Raw genomic sequence first — 25,395 nt, 5'->3', positions numbered from 1 at the left:
TGTGAAAGCTAAGGAGAAACGGGTCATAGGAGGAACTCTAGATGAAAAAGAAATCCTATAGAGGAGCAAACAAGACGACCTAAATGAGGGGATGGGAAGGGGAAATAAGGAAATTTTCTAAAATACACAATGTACTTAAACATATTGAAGTCAACCACAAAGCCAAGCAAGGGAAGGAGGGATAGGGGGGGAATGGGGTGGGAATTGGGTAAGGGTTAAATTGGTGATGTGTACATGTATGTCAACACAAGTTTTTTACCCCAATATGATGTATGAATATAATGCACCAATAAAAAAATTAAAAAAAACAATAAAACACCACACACACACACACACACACACACACACACACACTATCAAATTTTTTTCTTTATGAAACTAGGGGTAATATATTTTTATACATAAATATCCATCGAGTTTACTGCATTTAAATTTTTTCTAACATTTTTATTTATAATTTCTTTTAGCTTTTTTTTTTTTTTTGTGTGTGTGTGTGTGTGTGTGGTACTGGAGATAGAACCCAGGGGCCTTTTACCTCTGGGCTACACTCCTAGACCTATTTTATATATTTTTTTATTTGGAAACAAGATCTCATTAAGTTGCAGAGGGCCTCACCTAGTAGCTGAGGCTGGCTTTAAACCTGCAATCCTCCTGTCTCAGCCTCCCAACCGCTGGAATTACAAGCATGTGCCACCATGCCTGGCTCTTAGCTATTTTTTTCTAAGCAATCATAACATTTATAACTAACACAAACTGAGCCCTTTTTGGTAAATCTTTTTTTTTTTTTTTTTTTTGGTGGTACAGGGGATGGAACCCAGGGGCTTTCTACCTCTGGGCTATACTGTCAGACCTATTTAGGTCTCACTAAGTTGCTGAGAGCCTCACTAAGTAGCTGAGGCTGGCTTTGAACCTATGCGATCCTCCTGTCTCAGCCTCCCAAGCGCGGGGATTACAAGCATACACCACCATGCCCAGGTTGGTAAATCTTTTATTTTTATTTGTTAAGATGCTAAATACAAAAATAGAATTTGTGCAGCAAGAATTTTCTTCTCCACCCCAACTTATTTGAAAAGAAATATTCCTAATATCTTATCAACATGGTAGATTGATCCACAAAAATAGTAATCAAAAATAAATGTTGACCTAAAACTCTATATTTGCCTAAATATTATTGTAGAATAAAATATTATTCTAGGATCTAGTGGGAGCTATTTTTAACAGAATGTAACACCATAAGAAATGCTCATAATATAGAAAACCTTTAACAGTTTAATTTGAAACAAATGCAAAGTATGCTATCATGTTACCTCACACAAAATCCTAAATTGTAGTTGGATTGGAATTGAACATAAACCAATAAAACAATAAAAGTAGCTGAGAAAGCATATGAACTAAGATGATTTTTATTTTTATTTTTTATTTTCTTTGTGGTTGGTACTGGAGATGGAACCCAGAGGCATTCTACTTCAGAGCTATACCCCCAGACCTAGTTTTTAATTTTTTTTTGAAACAGGGTCTCACCAAGTTGTAAAGGACCTCACTAAGTAGCTGAGGAAGGCTGCAAACCATGATCCTCCTGCCAGCCTCCTAATGCTGAGAATACAAGTGTGTACCACCATGCCTGGGTGGATTTTATAAATTTAAAAATTTGTATGTTTATGCAGTTAAACATAGACTATCCTTTCTGTATAGTCATAGGACTTCATAGAAGTTTCTAATCAATCTGACCATCCTGTATATTAACAAACTACCTGCACAAAATTAAAAGGCAAATTATAAAAACTATTTTAACATATATTATATAGCAGAACTCAATATATTTGGTGTATAGTTATTATATAAATCATTTAACACAAAAAGCAAAATTATAAGGAAATATGGGTGACCCAGCAACCTAAATAACTAAAGTAACTTAGACTTATTGTTTATTAGTTGTCTAAGATTAGAAAAAGTAGGTCTTGAAAAAAACGTGGATATCTGGGTGCTCACATACTGTATGTTGGTACAGTTATTCTAGAGGACTGTTTGAAGGTACATATTAAAGTGCCCAAGTGGCCAAAACCTTTCCACATTCTAGAAACTGACCTTAAAAATTACTAGAGAAATGTACCAAGAGTCATGCATAAGAAAGTTTAATAATGTTGGTTTCTCTCTTATTTGAATGCAACCAATAAAATAAAAGAAAACTGGTTTAGGCAAGGGAATGACAACGTTCAGAGATTACTTTTTAAGCTCTACCTTTAAAAATCTTTCTGGAGAAATTCTTTCCCCATGTTTTCTGTTCCCTGGAGACAAGGTAACTATTTTCTAGGGAAGCTAGGACTTTGGCTTCTGTCTGATCTATCCTTTTATGGCCTCTTCTAATATTTTCCCTTGCAAACTAGTCTCTTCTCTAGGTTAAGCAAATAAAAGGCATTAAAACTGAAATCTGAGAATGATGTTACTGTTTAGATTTCCTAAAGAAGAAGGGGTTATTAAACAGGAAGCAATTTTTAAAATAATTTTATTGATACAATATAATTATATAGTGTAGTGGGTTTCACAAAGTGATATATTTCACATAGTGTATGCCCACACTGTCTATTGATGTACATCCCTCCTAACCCCATACACTACCCTTCTGGTCTCTCCATATACTTGTAATGTTGTTATGATACTTTAATAAATGGGCATATTACGTGGTCTGTTTCCTTCCTCAAGCCTCCTTTTTCTCTCTTCTTCTCCCCCTCCCATCCCTTTTCATTATTCTACTGGCCTCATTTCTTATTCTTAAGTCATTTTTCTTTCCTAATTTCTCTCTGGCTTCTAAATATGAAAGCTTTTACATTTAAAAGTAAATTAATTTAAATATTTATTTACTTATTTATTTATTTATTTATTTTTTGGTGGTTCTGGGGTTCCTGGAACCCTTCTACCTCCGGGCTACACTCCTAGACCTATTTTTTATATATATTTTTATTTGGAAACAGGGTCTTTTAAGCCAGCACGGCTGGCTTCGAACCTGCGCGATCCTCCTGTCTCCACCTCCCAAGCGCAGGGATTACAAGCGTGTGCCACCACGCCCAGCTCTAAATAAAATTTTATTTTAGAGCTGGGCGTGGTGGCACACACTTGTATTCCTAATACCTGCAAGTCTGAGACAGGAGTCTGAGACAGTTCTCCAATAGCCTCAGCTACTTAGCGAAGCCCTCCACAACTTAGTGAGACCCTGTTATAAAATAAAGAATAAAAATTCAGGCTGGGGTTGTATCTCAGAGGAAGAATGCCCCTGGGTTCTGGCTGGGGATGTAGCTCAGGTAGAATGTTCCTGGGTTCTATCACCATTACCACAAAATAAATAAAATAAAATAAAATTTTAGATTTTAATATGCATGCCTTTATTCTTTTACACATATAGTCAGTACCTCTTTATGTGACTATTGCATGATGCCAATTTGAATTGTGAATTCTGTCTTCTAAGAATTTATTCCAAGGTGTGTTTAGTAGAGGCTGGCCTGTCCCTTCAGCAGGTTGGTTCCTGGGCATGCTGACCTTCAGGTTCTAAGCAGGAATAACTGACCAGAAGCTTTCACTCCCCTCTGGAGACTTTCCAGACCATACTGTAGGCAAGACATGAGGTTTTCAGGGAGTTATAATCCCCAAGAAGCCACCTTCAATCAGGGGTTACCAGAGATTGGTAGATAACATCAGCCCTCTTTCTCTTGAGTCAGTATAACTCTAAGCTATGTTCTATACTGTTTCTTAGAATTCACTAGTGAGGCTAAGTCTTAGTTTCTCAGATCTTTTTTTTATTACTTATTATTTATTTATTAATTACTTTTTATTTATTTTTTTATTATTGTGGTACTGGGGATTGAACCCATTGGCATTCTACCTCTGAGCTACACCCCAGCTCATTTTTTTTTATTTTGAGGCAGAATCACACTAAATAGTGGAAGTCCTTGCTAAGTTGCTGAGGCTGGCTCTGAACTTGCAATCCTCCTGTCTCAGCCTCCCGAGTACTGGGATTACAAGTGCACACCACCATGTCTGGCTTCTAATTTCTTTTTATGGACTTTTTCCTTCCCTATTTTACTCTAATTCTCCCTTAGTGGATTCTGAGAGCTCAAATAAGCTTATTAATGCTTGTCTTAAAGACTTCTTTGGTCATAATTTAACCAGAGACAATATATAGTTTAAAAATAAATTTGAGCAATTCAGTCTTTTCTTTTTTCCTTTTTTCCAGAGACAAAGACAGAGTTGTTCGTTCTTTCTTTCTTTCTTTCTTTCTTTCTTTCTTTCTTTCTTTCTTTTTCAGAAAAATGGGGGACACACATTGAAGGGGAAACTCAGGCCACCTCAAGAGGGAGAGAGTGTTGTTTTCTCCTTTTTGCATATGTATGGACCTAAGAAGTAGAATGGAAAAACAAGCATTACTTTTTTCCTAACCCAGAATGATACAAGTTATATGATTACTAACACTGTTTTCATTCAGGACTTTGATGTTCTACAGTACCGCTTTGGAAAATAGAAAGAACAGTGATATAAGCTAATAAATTGTTCATTCATTTGTTATTTATTGAATACCTACCCTAAACTGGGCAGCAATGATGCAAACAAAAAGAAAATAAAATCTCCATCCTTTCTATCTAGGGAAATTTTGTCTGCATGTTTTTTTCACAGCAGATCTTTAATAGAAAACTTCTCATTTTGGGTTAGTGTTTGCAACACAGTTTATCTGTATGGTTTTTAAACATTATCTTATTTTTATTGTACATTACTTTGTAATCAATAATTTAGCTAATGGAAAGAAAACACTTCTGTATATTTGAATGATCTACCATTTACTAGAGCAATTCCCAATCATGAGAGTTTGGACTAATACTTACTCTGTTTCCAAAGTGCAGTTCTTAAAAAGTACTGTCTCTTTGAGCATGTATATGAAATGAGGAGAGTTCTTATAGTAATTAATCAGACTAGAAATCATATTTTTAAGATCCTTCAAATAATATAACAAGATTTCACTCAAATAAGTTTGAATTAATCTGTGTTAATAAACATTCCTTGTAGAACAATAACCCGATTGGTGGTGTTTACATTCAAATTTTAAAATATCTAAAATTTATTTGGTTATTAGCACTGCATGTCAAATGACTTAAAGTAAATACTTTGAAAGATACATACCCATATTTGCTAGGTTGACTTCTTACCTCTAATAGCCATATGTAGGCACATGTCTTTCTGGCTATGGCAGAAAGGAGTTCAATACAATCATATGACTGTGGGCAGACTGGTCTAGAGATATCCATGAATATGAAATCACATTCACAGATAGGAAGAATACTATAATAAAGCATAAATGTTGGGAACAAATAAAATCGAGACAAAGAAGTTGTATCTCTTAGTCTCCTTGTCTTTTTACTCCTCATGTAATACAAATTTCAATTAAACTGAAATTGTTCTTTTTATCCATGAAATTGCATACAAATATTATAATTCTCATAATTTTTCCTTTTAACACAGTTCCTTCATAGTTTTATACAAAATTTATTATCCAGAATTCTTGTAGAAATATGTGTAAATTGTAGCCTACATAAAGGTAATCTCCTTGAAGGAAGAAAACATCAAATTTATATCTTTGTTTTTCTCTCAAAGTACTTGATAAAATTTGAGGATTTACTGAGTACTTTAATAACTACATGGAGAATTACTAGTATCTTGGAGTTACATATTTCACCATCAGTATAGTAATAGAAGTGGGGATGAGGAAGACAAAAATGAGATCCAGAAAGGGATGGAGAGAGAGAAATAGAGAATATGCACAAAAAAGAGTGAAGTAAGCTATAGATGAGGAAAGATGGAATCTCCATTATCCTAGGTAGCAGCACTTTCAAGACAAAGAAAAACTGGAAAGCAAATTTTGTAGAAGAATCAGTATTTTACCTAATAGTGTATCATAAACTTAGTTATTTTTTGTGTACATATTGTTTTATGTTGTTATTTTTTATTCTTAATGCTTAAACACATTAATGCAAACCATTTGGAATATAAGTCTGGATGAATACAAATGAAAGGAAATCAGGAAGTTGGTCAATATTATTTTAATAATTTTTCTTCTTTTAATTTTGTATTGGTGTATTGTAGTCATACATCTAAATGGGATACAAGATGGTAGAGACATACATGCACACATCACCCAATTAGCCCTTACCCAATTCCCACCCCATTCCCTCATACTCCCTCCTTCTCATATTTGGCTTAGTGATTAATATTGATATGTTCATTAAAGTACATCATGTACATGAAAGAATTTCCCCCTAGATTCCTTCAGTTAGGTTGCTTTATTTGCTCATCTATGGTATCTCCTTCTTTGTCTAGAATTCCTCCTATGACCCATTTTCTCCCTAGATTCCACATATTAGGGAGAGCATTAGATTTTTTTATTTTTTGTGACTGATTAATCTCACTTAGCCTAATGTCCTCCAGTTTCATCCATTTCCCTATAAATTATGTAATTTTTTTAACTTTATGGCTGAGTAAAATTGAATTGTGTAAATATCTCATAGTTTTGTAATCCATTCATCTGTTGATGAATATCTTGGCTGGTTCCATAGTTTGGCAATGGTGAATTGCACAGCTATGAACATAGATATGCATACATTAGTTTGATGGTTTGGTTTCCTTTCTTTTGGGTAGATACCTAGAAGTGATATTGTTGGATCATATGGTAAGTTTGTTCCCATTCTTCTTCTGATAATGATATTTATTATGCCTATTTATGAACATGGAAGATATTTCAATTTTCTAAGGTCTTCTTCAGTTTCTTTTCTCAGTGATTTATAATTTTCTTTGTAGAGGTCTTTTACCTCCTTGGTTAATTTTATTCCTAAGTATTTTATTTATTTTTTTTGTGGGAAATCCTGAGTGGAAGTGTTTTCTTTTCAGTGGATTTATGGTTTATATGCAGAAATGCTTCCAATTTTTTAAGATTGATTTTGTATACAGACATTTTGCTGAATTTGTTGATAAGTTCCATAAGCCTTTTGGTTGATTTTGTTGGGTCTTCTAAGTATACTGTCATGTCATCTGCAAAAAAGTTTGAGTTCTTCTTTTCCTATTAGTACTCCTTTGATTTCCTTTTCTTGCCTTATTGCTCTGGCTAGAGTCTCAAGTACTATATTAAAAAGAACTTGTAATAATGGACATCCTTGTCTTATTCCTGTTTTTAGGTGAAATTCTCAAAGTTTTCTCCATTTAATATGATTTTGGCTGTGGGCCTATTATAGATTGCCTTTATGATGAGGTATGTTTCTTTTATTCTAATTCTTTGCAGTGGTTTTAACATGAATGAATGTTAAATTCTATTAAATGCTTTTCCAGCATCTATTGAAATGATTTTGTGATTTTTTTATCTTTGTTTCTGTTTATGTGATGAATTACATGGATTGATTTTTGTAGGTTGAACCAGCCTTGCATCCCAGGAATGAACCCTACTAGGTAATGGTGTGATTTTCTTGATGTGGTTTTGGATGCATTTTGCTAGTATTTTGTTTAGCAGTTTTGTATCTAAGTTCACCAAAGATATAGGCCTGTAGTTTTCCTTCTTGAGCTGACTTTATTTGGTTTGGGTATTAATGTATATTTGGGAAAGTCCCATTGCTTTCTATTTCATGAAATAGATCGAGAAGTATCAGGATAGGTTTTCTATAAAGGTTTTATAGAATTCACTTGGGAAACCATCTGGTCCTGTGCTCTTCTTTGATGTTGCTGCTTCAATCTCTTTGATTGCTATTGGCTGATTTAAATTTTTTATATTTTCTTGACTCAGTTTAGCAGGTTGTATTTATTTAGAAAGTTGTCAATTTTCTCCAGATATTCAATTTTGTTGATGTATAGTTTTTCAAATAGTTTTTGATAATCCTTTGGATTTCTACACTGTCAATAGTAATATCTCCTTTTTCATCTCTTATCTTCATAATTTGGGTTGATTCTCACTTTTTTGGTTAATTTAGCTAGTGGTTTATCTTTTTAATTTTTTTGAGAAACCAGCTTTTGGTTTTATTGATTTTCTTAATTTATTTTATTCTTTACTTCATTGATTTCTGCTCTGATTTTTATAATTTTCTGTCTTCTTCTGGCTTTGGGGTTAGATTGTTCCTGTTTTTCAATGGCTTTGAGGTGTGTCATTAGGTTATTTATTTGGTGATTTTCTGTTCTGATGTTAGTACTCAGTGCTATGAATTTTCCTGTTAATACTATATTCAAAGTGTCCCAGAGGTTTTAATATTTATATCTCTATTTTAATTTGTTTTTAGAAATTTATTGATTTCACTTCTTACTTCTATGACCCATTCTTCTTTCAGCAGTATGGTGTTCAGTCTCCACATGTTTATATGGTTTCTCTGGGTCTTCTTATAGTTGATTTCTAGTTTCATTCCATTATGGCCTAAAAAGACACAGGGAACTATGTCACATTTTTTGAATTTTCTAGTGCTCATTTTGTGGCCCAGGATGTGACCTGTTTTGGAGAAGATTCCATGAGCAGCTGAGAAAAATGTGAACTCTGCTGTAGTTGGGTGGGATATTCTATATGTGACTAATAGGTCCATTTGGTTGATGGTATTATTTAGGTCTGAGGTATCTTTACCAACCCTTTGTCTAGAAGACCAGTCTAGTGGTATGAGGCATGTTGAAGTCTCCCAGTATTATTGCATTGAGATTTATGTGTGACTTAATGTCACAAAGAGTTTGTTTTATGAAAGTCATTACACTTATGTTTGGGGTATAAATGTTGACTATCATTATTTACTATTGTTAAAATTTTCCTTTTACCAGTAAAAATGACCTGCTTTGTTTCTTTTAATAAGTTTGGGCTTGAAGTCTAGCTTGTTTGATATCATAGTTAACTACTCCTGCTTGTCTTTGAGTTTCATTGGTATGGATTACCTTGCTCTAGCCCTTTACCTTATGTTTGCTACTATCTTTAATTGTGAGGTATGTTTCTTGAAGGCAGCAGATAGCTGTATTCTGGTTTATATTTTGCCACTTTTTGTTTTTTTTTTATTAGGGAGTTGAGGCCATTTATATTCCATGTGATTATTGAGAGATGATTTTTAATTCTTAACATATTGAGATTTAACTTCTGTTTGAAGTATTGTTTGTTCTTCTTTGCTTAGTTGTTTTCTGGTTGGAAATTGTTTCTATTGTTCTGGCATGTATTACTTATTTCTTTTTTGCAGTTGATCTCTTTGAGTATTTTATCTCATGCTGGTTTGGAAATATAAATTTCTTCAGCTTATGTTTGTCGTGGAAGATTTTAATTTTCCTGTCTAAGTAAGAGATAGTTTTGCTGAGTAGGAAATTTTTGTCTGCAAGTTGTTTTCTTTCACAATTTGGAATATGCTATTCCAGGCCCTTCTAGCTTTCATGACTTGGTTTGGGAAGTCTGGAGTGATTCTAATTGGTTTGCCTCTGAATGTCAGTTGGTCTTCTCTTTTTGTTGTCTTTAAGATTCTCTCCCTGGCTTTTAAATTGGTCAATATGACTATTATGTGGTGTGTTGAACCTTTTCTCTGATATTGTCTAAAGGGGATTCTATAAGTTTCCTGTACCTGTGTATTGGCCCCTTGCTCTATTTTTGGAAAATTTTCTGATATTACTTCTTTGAAAAAATTATTGATTCCTTTAGTATTATATTTTTCCCCTCTTATTTGCCAATTATTCTTAGGTAAGCTCTTTTAAAATGGGCCCATATTTCTTCAGTGTTCAATTCATGCTGTAGAATTGGTTTTTCTAAGTTATATACTGGCATTCGTTTTTGGAGTGATCATCTTCTAGGAGCAAGATTATATTCTCCATGTGGTCTAATTGATTATTTATAGTTTGAATTGATGCCTTTACTTTGGTGATTGCATCCTTTATTTCCTTTAGACTCTTTTTAAATTCTTTTCAGAAGTCCTATATTATTTCTACAGTTACATTCCTGAATTGACCTTCTGGAGATCTCTGAAAATCTGTGTTGTCAGATTCTGTTATGTGGTGTTGCGGGAGCTTATTGCTTCCTTGTAGTTCCTCCTTGTCATGATTTCAGAAGTTTGTATATGTTGCTTTTGATAGATTTATCTCAGTCTCTAGGTTTCAGCTGGTATTTCCAAAAGCAAGTTGTATTGTATTCAACAGTGTAGATTGAGTGAGGAGGGAAGCAAATTCATATATGCAAGAATAAGGTAAAGTCTCAGATAGGATCAAATAGAATGAGGGTATGAATTTGGTAAGGTAGAATATATTAGATATTAGAGATAGCGAATATGTAGTATTCTAGTAACTGATGTAGAGTTTCTAGTATAATGTTATGAAGTGGATTTAATACAAGACAAGGAAGAGAGAAAAAGAAAAAATGAAAAAAGAAAGAAAAGGGATAGAGAGAAGAGAGTTGAGTAGGTATGTACAAGGGAAGAAGCTTAGGAGAGGGTTTAGGAAAAGATTTAAACAGGCACACACATTATCACACACAGAAAAAAAACCCTAAACAACACTATCAACAAATTAATGCAACTCTACAAATAAAAGAATATTTAGCAGACTGGGCCTCTGCAGGCTCTCTCTGTGCAGACACCAAATGTCACCAGCACCATTCCTGCTGCAAGCCTGATTCTCTGAGTCTTTCTCAGTTTCTGCAGATAGCTGGTAATAATGGGGCTGGATCTAGTGTTAAGCACATGTCACCCTCTACACTTTGCACAGATATGGAGTCTCAGTCTCTCTCTGCCTCTGTAGGTGGTGGATACTTCTGAGACCAAACTCAATGAAAGAGTCTCTGTTCTCCAACCCCACCTTTGCCAGGTTGAACTGCAAAGTTTCAGATCCAGAGAGTTTATTGCAGCTGCACAAATCCCTGGGGGTGCCACTCTGGGTATTCTCCTGCAAGGACTTTGGCTCCACTTATAGTGTTGTTGAGCACCATTCTGAATCTTTGGAGGACATGGTAAGCTTGGCCACCATTGCTGCTAGTTGTAGACTCCACTCCCACCTTTGCCAGGTTGAACTGCAAAGTCTCAGACCAAGGGCATTTATTGCAACTGTGTGAGTTCCAGAGGGTGCCGTGCTGGGCATTCTCCCATGGAGATGGTGGGTTCACTTATGGTGATGTGAAGTGCTGCTCTGGATCTCTGGATGGTGTAGTGGACTCTGCTGCCACTTCTGCAAGTTGTAAATGGTGTTTGCAGAGGAGGAACTGATGACTTATAATTCTGATGATCTGCAGCTGCTTACCTAAAGTCCTTGGTTGTGTTTCTGTTTGTCTCTGGAATCAGGTGCAGTGAGGCAAGATGGTGCCACCATGGCACCTGTGGCCAGACAGCAAGTGGGTTTCTGGTGTTGTTGAACTCTCCTCTGGATTCCTGGGGGTGTGGTGAGCTTGGCTACCACTGCTGCAAGATGTAGCCAGTGTTTGCAGAAGAATAACAGATGGCTTACAATTCTGATGATCTGCAGCTGCTAATTTCAGGTCCTTGGTTGTTTTCTTGTTTGTCTCTGTTTTCCTGTTTTTTGTTTGTCTCAGTGAGGCAAGATGGCACTGCCATGGTGCCCACCACCACAAGGTGGGAGGGTTTCTCTTCTGCTCTCTTATTAGTCTTCTAACCTTTTTTCCCTGCTGCCTTTTACCTATCATGTTATTCCTCTACTGGTAGTATTTTCTGACTCTGTAGATTTCTGTTTTAAAGGAAATGGAGATTGGGTGTCAACAGGACTGGTATGTGCTGCTTCCCTTGGTTGCCATCTTTCTGGAAGTCCCTATTTTAATTTTTTTGTGGTACTGGAGGTGTGGAACCCAGGGGATTTCTATCTCTGGCCTATACCCCAGACCTATTTTATAATTTATTTGGAAACAGGGTCTCACTAAGTTGCTGAGATCCTAAGTTGCTGATGCTGGCTTCGAACCTGTGTGATCCTCCTGTCTCAGCCTCCCAAGCACTGGGAGTACAAGCATGCACCACTATGCCTGGCTTCCTATTTTAATATTTTAAATTTCATTCAATATTTATTATCAAATTTTGGGTAAACTAAAATAATTCATCTTTTATTCAAAGATAATTACTATTAATATTGTGTCATATATAACTAAAATAATAGTGTTCATGCATTATTATTTGTCTTTTTCCCTTAACATGATATTAAGTACAAGTCCTAAAGCATCAAAATATTCTCATAATCTTTGCTTTTACTGCTCATAATTATGGAAATGTACCTATATTTTTATGGCCAAAGAGATAGAATAGACATACAGAATTAAGGACATGTGCATTTTGTTGTGAGAACATATGGGATCAAACTTAGTAGAAGTTCCACTTACTGCAACAAAAGACTGAGAGCTTATAAACCCCTCTGCCCCAGAACAAACTAGAAAAACTGGAAAAATATTGAAAAGTAATTTTCTACCTCAGCTAGCTGCTGCAATAACTGATAATTTATCAATAATTTATCATCTGTCGACAGATTGAGTTAAAATTATGCTATATGCACACAATGGAATTTTATTCAGCCATAAAGAATAAAATTTTGTCATTTGCAAAAAAAAATGGATGAAAAGCAGTATGGAGGATCATCAGAAAAGTGAGAATGGACCTACCATATGATCCAGCAATACCACTTCTGGGTATCTACCCAAAAGAATGGAAATCAAACTACTACAGTAATGCACGTGTATCTATGTTAATAGCTGCACAACTAATAATTGCTAAACTATGGAACCAGCCAAGCTGTCCATCAATAGATAAATGGATTATAAACCTATGGAATATGTACACAATGGAATTTTACTCAGTCATAAAAAGGAACAAAATTATGTCACTTGCAGAGAAAAATTATGTTATTGCAGAGAAATAGATGAAACTGGAGAACATTATGCTAAGTGAGATTAGTCAATTTCAAAAAGTAAAAAAATTATATGCTTTTCCTAAATATAGAAACTAGGGAGAAAAAGGGTCATAGGAGGAACATTAGATGAAGGAGAAACCATAGATAAGCAAATAAGGTGATCCAAATGAGGGGGATGGGAGGGAGGAGAGGAAAATTCCCTAATGTGCGTGACACATATTCATAAACATATCAATCACTAAGCCAAACATAAGAAAAAGGAAGAAGAGAGGGAATGGGGTGGGAATTGAATAAGAGCTAAATTGTGTGCATGTATGCCTCTACCATCTTGTATTCCATTAAGATGTATGACTACAATGCATCAATTAAAAAGAAGAAAATAAATGGAACTAGAGGATATTGAGCTAAGATTAGTCAGTGTCAGAAAGTGAAGGTTGCATAGTTTCTCATATGTAGAAGACAGAAAAAAAACCAAAAACAAAAAAGACTTGAAATAAACGAGGAGAGAAAATAGTAGAAATAGTAGAAGGAAATTTGGGGAGGGAATTGGGATAGGGAGGGAGAAGACTTGATGACGGAATTAGTTCAAACAATCCTATGTACATTACTGAAGCTATTAATACCAATTTCAATATTATAAATAGTGATGAGGTAGAAGCAGGGTGGAATCCAAAAGAAAATGCACCATGTGCTACATACATGTATGTTTTTAGCACAAAAAACATTAATATGTTGTGTGATCACAATGTACCAATTAAAGTATATTTATTCATTTTTACATTTTTTATTGGTTCATTGTATTTATACATCTTAATGGGGTACAAAATGGTAGAAGCACACATGCACACATCACATCATTTAGCCCTTCCCCAATTCCCACCATATTCCCTTTCCCCTCCCTCCTTCTCATGTTTGGCTTAGTGATTGACTTTAATATATTTGTGAATATACATCATGTACATTAGTGAATTTCCCTCTTCCCCCTCCCATTCTCCTCATTTAGGTCAATGTATTTGCTCATCTATGGTTTCTCCTTCTTTGTCTAGAGTTCCTCCTATGAGCAATTTTCTCCCTAGCTTTTACATATTAGGGAGAACATTATTTATTTATTTATTTATTTATTTATTTATTTATTTATTTATTTAGGTACTGAGGGTGGAACCCAGAGGCTTTTCTACCTCTGGGCTATACTCCCAGACCTATTTTATATTTTATTTGGAAACAGGGTCTCACTAAGTTGCTGAGAGCCTCACTAAGTAGCTGAGGCTGGCTTTGAATCTGTGCAATTCTTCTGTCTCAGCCTCCCAAGCACTGGGATTACAAGAGTGAGCCACCACACCTGGCCAGCAATTAAATTTTAACATGCACTTTATATAGAGCAAACATAAAACACATAGCAGCATGCCCAGTAACATTTGTTCTTTCTTCTCAGAATGTCCTTTAAAACTTTTTTTTCTAGTTAATTTCTACTTATCCTTCAAGATGCAATGTAATATTTATGTAAGACAAAGAGCCTTTTCTAAATACCAGACTGGGCCAAATGTCTCTTCTTTATTCCTTCAATTCCTTTGAGACACTGAAACAACTTGCTCACAGCTTGCACAAACATTCATGAGAAATGCTGTGAATAAATTAAAATTGTACAGCTATATATCTGCTTCTCTCAGATTTTTTTTTTTTTTTTTGGCGTGTGTGCTTTTTCAGCCTAATGGGTCTTTGCTCATTATATCTGCTATACAATATGTCCTCAGGACACTTTTACTGGACTGAAATGTAGAAGAAAAAAGTTAAATGAAAAAGGAACAGTGACTCATTTAATTAAATGTTTTGAAATCTGATACTTTTAACATGTAGGAAAATAAAGATAAACATGACCATATATAGCTACTATATATTTTCCAGTTTGCAAATAATTACTTGTTATTTTAAAGATTTAGGTTTGTTATGGTATGATGACATAGAGACAGGAAACTTAATTTAAAACAGTCTTTACTTATTTGTCCCAGATTGACTTCTGAACACCAAAGTGAAGTTCACTGGCTACTATCTGGAGACCAGGTGATTGAGTAGAGCCAGGGATGTGTGGAGACTTGTGTTTTTAAGGAAATAATGATTGCTTGAGTAGTCGGCACTAAACAGAACTAAAACAAGAAGATGATTTTGTTACTCCTAGTATCTCATTATTCAAGTCTAATTCTTCTCTTAGCCATATGTTAACTAGGACCTTCTTTTTTTATTTAGATATTTTACATCCAAAACCTAAATTTTTACATCCAAATAAGAAAAAAATGCTTTAAAAGACCATGAATTATCTGCATTTTTATTTTTAAAATTTATTTTTTTATTGGTGGTACTGGGGTTCCTGGAAGCCCTTCTACCTCCGGGCTACACTCCCAGACCTACTTTATATTTCTATTTGGAAACAGGGTCTCTTAAAGCCAGCACAGCTGGCTTCGAACCTGCGCGATCCTCCTGTCTCCGCCTCCCAAGCGCGGGGATTACAAGCGTGAGCCACCACGCCCGGCTATTATCTGCGTTTTTAATGTGAGAATGTGGTATGATTATATTTTTATATTTTTATTTATTGTTAATTGTAGATAATATTTACTTGTAAATAAATTATGTAGTTCATCCTTCTATTTTTAGTGTCAGCTCCTTGTATGGTGCAGGCTCTTTTTAGCATGTGCCACATCCAGCTCTGATACACAGCTCTGAGCCTAATGATTGCTGCGTCATTAGGATAGGTCAGGTTTATTAGGTTACAGAACTATTTATATATTATCTTCAAAAGAAAAACTGCACTGTTTAGTTTTTATTTTCCTATTTCATTACCAATTACTTTAGCTGAACTAGTATTTGACTGCTATTTGTTTCATTAAGGCAGTATACAATGGTGAATTTGGGCCCCTGTGCTTGGAAACACCATTCCATCTATGTCCTTTTCATAGAAATTATGCTCTAGGATTAGATACAGGATGGTTATCTTAATCTGTAAAGTTTACTGAGAACTATTTTTCCTTTTTTAGTATTTTTGACAAAGAACACAATTCATATAAAGTAGCCACTTTATATGCCTCATTGGCAGTGTAATATAATCCAAGTTTATGCCCTAGAAAGAGTAGGTAATGCCAAAGACCGACTCTGGCCAATTCAGGGGTTTTTGAAGGTGCGTGAGGAATCTACGACTTTTGAGGGAACGAGAGATGGCCGTTTTCAGAGGCATGACTGCCATTAAGAGTCAATGCTTTATTTTTATATGCTTTTACATGGAAGTATTTGGTATTAACAACTTCTGGCAAAACATATTTTTACACAAATTTCTCAGCAAACACTTGGCACAGTGAGCTCATATATCATGGTTGGAAAAACACCCAAAACCATCCAAATTAACGTCATACAATTTATTCTGGTTACCTAGGCACAAAAATTTAATTTTATTCTAATTATTAACCTAACTAACAATAGAGTTCTGCATAGCTGCAGAGGACATTCACACCCAAAGCTAAACTGAAAGTACAGAAAACAAGGGACTTTTTCATTAGAAAGGACTCAAAGATTATAAAAAATCATTAAAGAGCACAAAGCATTTTATATTATATTTCATATTTCAAAACACAAAATGTATAATTTATTTTCTTAAATTCTTATGATCTCTGGTCAGAAAACACCAAAAAGGGGGTGGGGCCCACCTGGCCAATCTCTCTGTCACTCATAATAAACTTTAACTAAACTTATCCTTAACTACTAAATGCTATACTTATGGTTTCTACTTCTAAAATTAACTGCTAATTTTATTTGCTATTTTTTACCTCTAGGCATTCTATTAACTTATTCTGACCCAACCACTAAACCCAAATTGAACTTACTCCATTTCTCTAACTTACAATGTCTGTACCTATTTTTCTATAATATCTATTAAATTGTTTACTAAGAAAATTCCTTTTTACTTTAGTAAGCAAGTAAAGAAGGTCCCTGCCTACCCAGCCTCTCCATAAGTCTATTTTCCAGCCAAAACACATTTTTCCTTAATCCTTCCTATCCATTCTCCATCCTATACTGTTCCTATAAAAGGTAGGGGGCTGTGTATTGATTAGCTCTGGCCCTCTGAAGTGGCAACCCTGGAAGCTCTTTCATTATATAAACTGACCCAGTTAATTTTGCAGGCATCATGTCAGGCTTTTCCTCAAAAGACTCAGCATCTATAAACAACTGTAATAGTTTCAGTTTCTATTAGCCAGATTTTTACTATTTGTGACTTTATGAATTTCTGAGCAATTCCCAGGTTTCTTAATACCCTTTTCCTGTAACATCCTCATATACAAAGAACAGCATGTCTCATTGAGATCACCCAGATCATTTGGCTTGATTAATAATCCAATTACAATACAGAATACAAACAGGATCAATGTGAGTGTAGTCGCAGTCCTCCTGCATTGCAGGAGTCCTTCTCTCCCTAGGACCTTGTCAAATAGCTCGAGGGACCCAGGCCTCACCGGGATAGCATAAACATTACTTTCCTCAGCCAAACACTTAGTAGCCAAGTACTTAAGATTACAGAATGGATGGGAGTCTAAAACTTGTATCATATTTATACTTTATAAGAGACTATTTTGATAATATATTGTCTGCCATATCTATCTATTTATCTAAGTCATATAGTCAAGGGACCAGTAAATGTTCCAATTTGGAAGTTAAGATAACCAATGTTATTATAATGTAAAATATAATACTACTAGTGAAAGTGGGTTGCAGAAAACCCCACAGATCAAGACAGAAATTTTTGCGAAGAAATATCTCTTAATGTACTTTAAAACTTTGTCAAATGTTTGATTGATTTTGTACAGTTCTCTACTATATAACTGAAGACTTCGTCTTGGGAAAGTCCTCAAACAGTTGTGACTATTACAGATAGAGAAATGCCTTAGTGCTGTTTCTATGTGGTTATTTTACAATTAACTACAGAACACATTGGTGAGACACCTGTAAAATGATATCTTCTGCAAAATGACATGTCCCTGAAGCCAAGTATGAAGATTTGACTTTGATAGGAGTTGTTTTTACAGAACTGAATTTGTAAAATTTCTTCTTAGATCAGAAATTTTAAATATGCTCTAAGATGCTATTCTTTTCCAACCTTTCTAGAGTTAGGTGTTTAAATTCAAAAGATATATTTTGGAAAAAGGTAAATAGAATATAATTTTCATTGGATCGTTTTATTTATTTTAATATTATCGGTAGAACTTGAAGGCAAAATATAATTCAAATAATAGACAATTCTTTGAGAGTTGATAACAGGAAAGCAGTTTTTCTTTGAAAAGCATAAAATAACTAATAACATGATTTCTTCAAACAGAAAACTGGTTTCTTCTCTGGATGCCTGAATTGCTTGTTAAATTTAGGTGTCTTCTGGCCATCAGAGAGATGCAAATCAAAACTACACTGAGATTCCACCTAACCCCAGTCAGAGTGGCAAGCATAAAGAAATCAAACAACAACAATTGCTGGAGAGGATGTGGGGAAAGAGGAACTCTTTTACACTGTTGGTGGGAATGCAAACTAGTTCAACCACTATGGAGATCTGTGTGGAGATTCCTAAGAAAGGTGGGAATAGATCCACCATATGATCCAGCTATACCACTCCTAGGTATCTTTCCAAAGGGGTTGAATTCAGAGAAATACAGCAACATATGCATACTTATGTTCATAGCAGCACAATTTGTAATAGCCAAAATATGGAACCAACCCAGATCTCCATCAACAGATGAATGGATAGCAAAACTGTGGGAAATACACACAATGGAATTCTATTCAGCCATAAAGAAGAACAAAATTATATCATTTGCAAGAAGATGGAAAGTCCTGGAGAGCATCATGTTAAGTGAGATCATCCAAGCACAGAAGGAAAAGATACATATGTTTCTTCTAATATGCCCAAACTAGGAAACACAGAGGATACCAGTGGGACTCCAGATAATGGAGGGGAAATATCAGCAAAGTTTGAATGGAAAGATAGGAGAGGAGGAAGGCTGATCTTGATTAATGAGGGGCTACATCTGAATATGTGTAAAATTATAAATATGACATGGTTAACCTGGACAACCATTGGTGGGAGGGGGGAAGGGAAAATGGGGGTGGGGGGGAGAGGGCACCAAATATAGTTTAAATGTATACTATTTATGTTCAATAAAAAATTGTTAAAAGAAAAAAATAAAATAAACAGCTTTTGTTGAAAAAAAATTAGGTGTCTTGAATTTTATAACAATTTTTAAACTTTTGGATACTAATCTAACACCCATATCAAGTTCTGATTTTTTCCTGTGTTGGTATAACTAATATAATTGGGAGTTTTGAAAATGATTAGATACGACAAATAAGTATAGTTAATGAACTAGCATATTTTAGTTTGGGTTTATATGACGCAGCATATCTAATAAATTTACTCAAAACAGAGACATAATTTGACCTACTTTTGGCAAGATAACTGAGAAGAGGAAGATATTAGAAATATGCATGAATGAGAGCTACATAACCACCTATTATATTTTATCCATATCAACTATTTTGCTGTACTGGGGATTGAGCCCAGGGGCATTTTACTTCTGAGCTACACACCCAGCCCAATTTTTTATTCTTTATTTTGAAACAGGGTCTCATGAAGTTGCAGAAAGCCTCACTAAGTAGCTGAGGCTGACATCAAACCTGCAATCCTCCTGTCTCAACCTCACAGGTACTGGGATTACGAGTGTGAGTTGCCACACCCAGCTGGATACAAACTGGCAGAGAAGTCTGGTGTGGTGGTGCACGCTTGTAGTCCCAGCATTCGGGAGGCTGAGACAGGAGGATCTGGGTTCTAGCCAGCCTCTGCCACTTAGTGACACCCTCTGCAATTTAGTGAGACCCTGTTTCAAATTAAAGAATAAAAAAATCAGGCTGGGGTTTTAGCTCTGAGGTAGAATGCCATTGGGTTCAATCCCTAGCATCATGCACACACACACACACACACACACACACACACACACACACACACCTGGCAGAGAATAAGATAAACACTTATATTTGAACTCCTGCCCCCCTCTCTCTCTTTCACTCTCTCTCTTTAAACAAATCCAGCTCCATATTTGCTGGTCTAGCTCTGATTTACAGTAACTGTCAGTGTTCTTCTTCCTAATAAGAATCCCAGTCCCATTCTTCCTAAATTCCTGGGGCATCTATAAATCTTAAAGGTAACCAAAAACTAAGTTGTTTAAGCAGAACAGATATGATATTTTAAGAAACCTATAATTTAAGGGACTTTGCAGCACTATTGATTAGACAATGAAGGGTATATCAAGTATACAGGATATAGGATCCCAAATATGACCAAGCTACCATAAACTGTTTTGAGATCACCAGACGGATATATTTTTTACATACCTACCCTTTATCAAACTTCCTATTAAAGAAGAGGCAGAAACGCCATGAATACATCTCTCACTCTGGAGATGGCCAGCATTTACCCTTCAATGTGTATTCTTTGCTTTCCTAAATAAATATTTATTCCTCTACTTATGTGTGCTAAAATTCTCTTTTGGAAATGTATGTCAAGGACCACTAATCATGAATTGACTTTCTCTCTGGTAACTCACTGAATCCTCTTCTGAGGTTATCTCTTCTCTCAAGACAAACTTGAGCCTAGTTCCTGCTAGTTCCATCATTGAACTGCACTCCCAGCTCATTTTGAGACAAGGTCTAAGTTGCCTAGGCTGACTTCAAATGCGTGATCCTTTTGCTTCAGTTTTCTGAGTAGCTGGGATTACAGATATGCTCTGGTTTGTAGATTTTGGTTAAGCAAAGTCAATTAAGGTATGACAGATTCCATACAGTAATAAAAGAATCAAAATTATTTCTCAGCTCCCTTCTCAGTAGACTCCTTTAGGCAGAAGCAATGTGGTGTTATATATTTCCTTTCTTTCTAGGATCCTAATCCTTCAAGTTTTCACTGACTAGGTTAAACTTTCTTTTTTTATTTTTTGAAACTGGTTATTGAACCCAGGGGCATTCTATCTCTGAGCTATACTTCCAAACCTATTTTTGTATTCTTTATTTTGAAATAGGATACCACTAAGTTGTGGAGGACCTCACTAGGTTGCTGAGGCTGTCTGTGAACCTCTGATTCTCCTGTCTCAGCCTACCAAGTAATATGATTGCAAGTATGTGCCACCATGCCTTGCTTTAGGTTATACTTTCATAACATGTTTTTCAAATTATTAATTCAGCTTTTTCTAATATTTTCCAAAGGAAAAATTGGTCTAATCCAAACTAATTCACCATTGTACATATTTAACCATTTAATTTGAAAAAAGAGAATTTATAATTATTTCTACCTACCTTTTGAAAAATCTAATAACCCTAACATGCTTTAACTACTACTGTAGGTTACACTAGTAGTTGGCATTGTTGCCTACATTTTTTAAAATGCTAAACAATATGAAATTGGTACTACTCAAAACATTTTTGACCTATGAAGTGGTAATCATATATATTTTAAAATGTAGCATTTTCTTGTTTGAAGAAGATAAAAAGATTCTCATTACTTTATTATAAATTAATAAATTTACCAGCATAATTTAAAATATTTTCCAGGTGTTTATGGTATTCTTTTTGGTATACTTTTCTTCTTGATGAAATATATTCCTTCAGTGAGTTCTAAGGGTAATAAATATTTTTAGTTTTGGTAAGTCTGAAATTTTTTTCCTCTTCTTTTGGATGCTATTAAATGTTAGATTAGTTGGATATAAAGTTGAAGGTTGACAAACCACTTTTGACATTTCTTGTTGCTGATAATTTTTTCTATAAGTCTATAATTTATCTTCTTTTAAATTTTTTTTCTTAGCCAGGCATGGTGGTATATACTGTAATCTCAGTCCTTGGGAGGCTGAGACAGAATAATTGAAGGTTCACAGCCAGCCCCTCAGCAACCTAAGGAGGCCCTCTGCAACTTAGTAAAACCCTGTTTAAAAATAAAAAATAAAAGAATAAGGCTAGGGGATGTAGCTCGGAGGTAGAATACCCTTGGGTTCAACCAGTTCTGAAAAAAAAATCTATTCTTGAATTCTACAGATTTGAATTTATTTTTATTTATATTGTTCAGAATTAGAGGGAAATTTGGCTGATAGTTTTAGAATGTTCTCAGCTACCACTGTTTTAAGTATGGTTTTTCTCTATTCTCTGTGTTCTTCTGAAATTCCTATTAGAGTATTACTAAAGCCTCTTGTTCTGTCTCTTATGTCTCCAAATTACTCTTTTCATTAAAAAATAATTCTGAGCCACATGTAGTAGTGCTGTAATTCTATACTTGGGAGGCTGAGACAGGAGGATCAAACAGCTTTAGCAACTTGGCAAGGCCCTCCACAACTTAATGAGACCCAGTTTTAAATTAAAAAAAAAAAAAGGCCTGGAGATATAGCTTGGATTTCAATCCCTGGTGCCACTAAATAGTAACAACAATAGAAACAACAACAATAGCAGCAGTAGCAGCAACTACAAAAAAAGCAGTACTCATAATGGCAATTCTTCATTAAGGTATTTTATTCTGGATGGATTTCTTAGTATCACCTAGTAATTTATTAGTTGAGAAATTATTGATTTTGAATTTGAGTTTGTAGTTTAATTTCCCCCAGGGCAATGGTTTGTTTCCATTCTCTCCCAAAGTATTCTACTTGTTTATATCTCTTTTCTTTAAGAGCATCACCACATTGTAACTGAATTTATATGAACACAGATTATACAATGGATGTCTAGGTGTCCTGATTTTGATTTTATTTTTGTGCCTATATATGGTGAAAAAAGCAAATTCATAGAAAAACTAATGTGCCTACCACAAAATTCAATAACATCCTCAGCAAACAGGTTTTTAGTGGTTGTTGTTTGTTTTATTCTCAGATACTTTGCTTGGAATTTTTTTGATTAAAAGCAGAAGTTAGCACTCTATCTCTAATGAGACAAACAGTAAGTATTTTAGGATTAAGAGACCAGAATTTTTATTATCACTATTCAACTTTTTCTTTCTTGTGAAAAACCTTTCATGTATAATACATGAATGAATGTGTGTGTAGTTTCATTAAATCTGTGTGTGTGTGTGTGTGTGTGTGTGTGTGTGTATGTGTGTGGCACTGGGGATGGAACCCAGGGGCTTTTCTACTACTGGGCTATACTCCCAGACCTATTTTATACTTTATTTGGAAACAAGGTCTCAACATCATGCCCAGCTTCAGTAAAATCTTATTTACAAAAACAAGCTGTATTTGGCCTGAGAACTGTAGTTTGCTGACCCATAATCTAGTGTATCATTGAGATGATAGGGGAATTTTCCCAGGACAGAATGTGGAGCACATTGAATGATTATTCACTAAATTACATTGTTTATTTATTAAAATTAAAATTGCAATTTATAATATAGCAATGTGCCCCAAATGAAGATATTATTTATATTTGGTCTCCTTTGCAAATTTAATGAGAAAGATGGGTAAAGAACTTTTGGAAATGCAAATCACTTGCAAGGAATGAATGGCTTTTTTGTTGTAAAGCTCTGAGCCCCCTTAAAGTTCTCTTTTGGCTGAGGGCATTAATCAAACCCTGTATTCAAAAGTAAGGAAAGGAGAAACATTCAGCAAACATGGGGCCAGTGCAGACAATTCAAATAGCTCTCCTAAGTCAGTGCTGTCCATTGTCTACATGGAAGGGGACTGAAATAAGGAAAGAAAGCTAGCAGGTTACTTGGTGTTTTCTAGGACCAGAGCCTAATAGCACTTGAGAATCTATAAATGGCACACTGGAAGTCATCTGGATCTAGAACCTCTAGGGTAGCCAGGCATGGTGGTGCACGCTTATAATCCCCCCCGCGCTTGGGAGGCAGAGACAGGAGGCTCGTGCTGGTTCGGAGCCAGCCTCACTCACTGGCTTAAGAGACACTGTTTCCAAATGAAAAATATAAATATAGGTCTGGGAGTGTAGCCCAGAGGTAGAAGGGCTTCCAGGAACCCCAGTACCACCAAAAAAAAAAAAAAAAAAAAAAAGAACCTCTAGGGTAGTGTAGCATATTGGAAATCAATATTTCTGGATAGAATCCTTGCTGGTATTCAATAACAGATAACAAAAAGTCAACACAACATTTATTTTTCTTGAAAGAATAAACACTTTATAGATAAAATATCACTAAGTAATTTCTACAGGCAACAATGGAAAAAATTCCAGTTGTGAATAGAGTATGTTTTTTATTTGACATAAGAAAAGTTGATTTTCTTTCTTCTCTTTAATATCAGTGGACACTTAAATGCCAAGTTTCTTTTATGTAAAGTAAGCATTTATTGCTGCATTAACTAAAACTCAGATATTTTTCCTAGTTATAAATTCTTATCCATTTGTTATAATTACAAAAAAATAAGACAAGACTGCATGAAATTCTAGAAAAAATGTGACAGTGTAAGTGTTGTCCTTTTTTATATACCCATAGAAAAGATATCAGTGCTCATGCTCAGGGAAAGTCCATGAAAATATAGGAAGGCTGGCAACATACATCACACACAGCCCAATGCCAGCCACAGAGGAAGTCACAGGAGTCAGCATATAAACATGGCAGAATGGAGACAGAACATCATTGCAAACCAAGTCCTACTTACAGGAGCTGTGGTGCTTGATTTTTAAAATGTTTCTTAACTTTGTTTCTTTAGCTGGTGAAATCTGGAGACACAGATATAATTAGCTTCTGTCAGCCTTCTCTCTAGATATTAGACAGTAGAATATATTGGCAATGTGATTAACTTTCCCTCTTATATCATACCCTTATTTTCTCTAAATTAGTGACTAAATGGAGATTTGGTCTAAATTTAGTTCATATTTAGCAACAGGGTTCACTCTGGCTCTCATGGTAACTAAAGAATGTACAGGTTTGCTTTCTGTTATGGGAAAACATTGGTTTGCCTGAATTAAAATAATAATAGGAGACAGAAGCCAGAATAAACAAATTCTTCTAATGAAAGGGATGCCATCAATAAATAGTTAGAAGGCCCTTACTTTACTCTTTCCTTACACTCTTGAGGAGATGTGATATTAAATCACATGCAGCCCTACTTCCTAAATATATAAATTTTCTTTTATATATGGCAATTGCCCTACATCATGAAAACAGATGTTCCCAATAAAACATCTTTGCCATCAAAGGTTATTATCTCCAGTCTGTTCTATTTATTACCACAAGAAAATTTCTAGTGTATTATATAAAGGAAAGTAAATTAACTAGAACAAACCTCCATGTGTATTGTGCTTAACAACTTCCTCTTTGCTTAGACATAATCCTTCAGAAATGAAAATGACTAAACACACACACACACACACACACACACACACACACACACACACACTCCAAACATATCCCCAAAGTATTTTAGTCAGTTAAGAATAGGTGAAAGATTTCATTTCTTAAGATAAAGTAAAATGTTGAAGGTTCTTTTGCTGAATAATAATAGTAATCACTCATTTATTTAAATTCCCTGTGTAATAGTT

This window comes from Muscardinus avellanarius (assembly GCF_963383645.1).
Source record: "Muscardinus avellanarius genome assembly, chromosome: 9".
Classification (NCBI taxonomy): domain Eukaryota; kingdom Metazoa; phylum Chordata; class Mammalia; order Rodentia; family Gliridae; genus Muscardinus; species Muscardinus avellanarius.
This window is presented reverse-complemented; position numbering follows the sequence as displayed.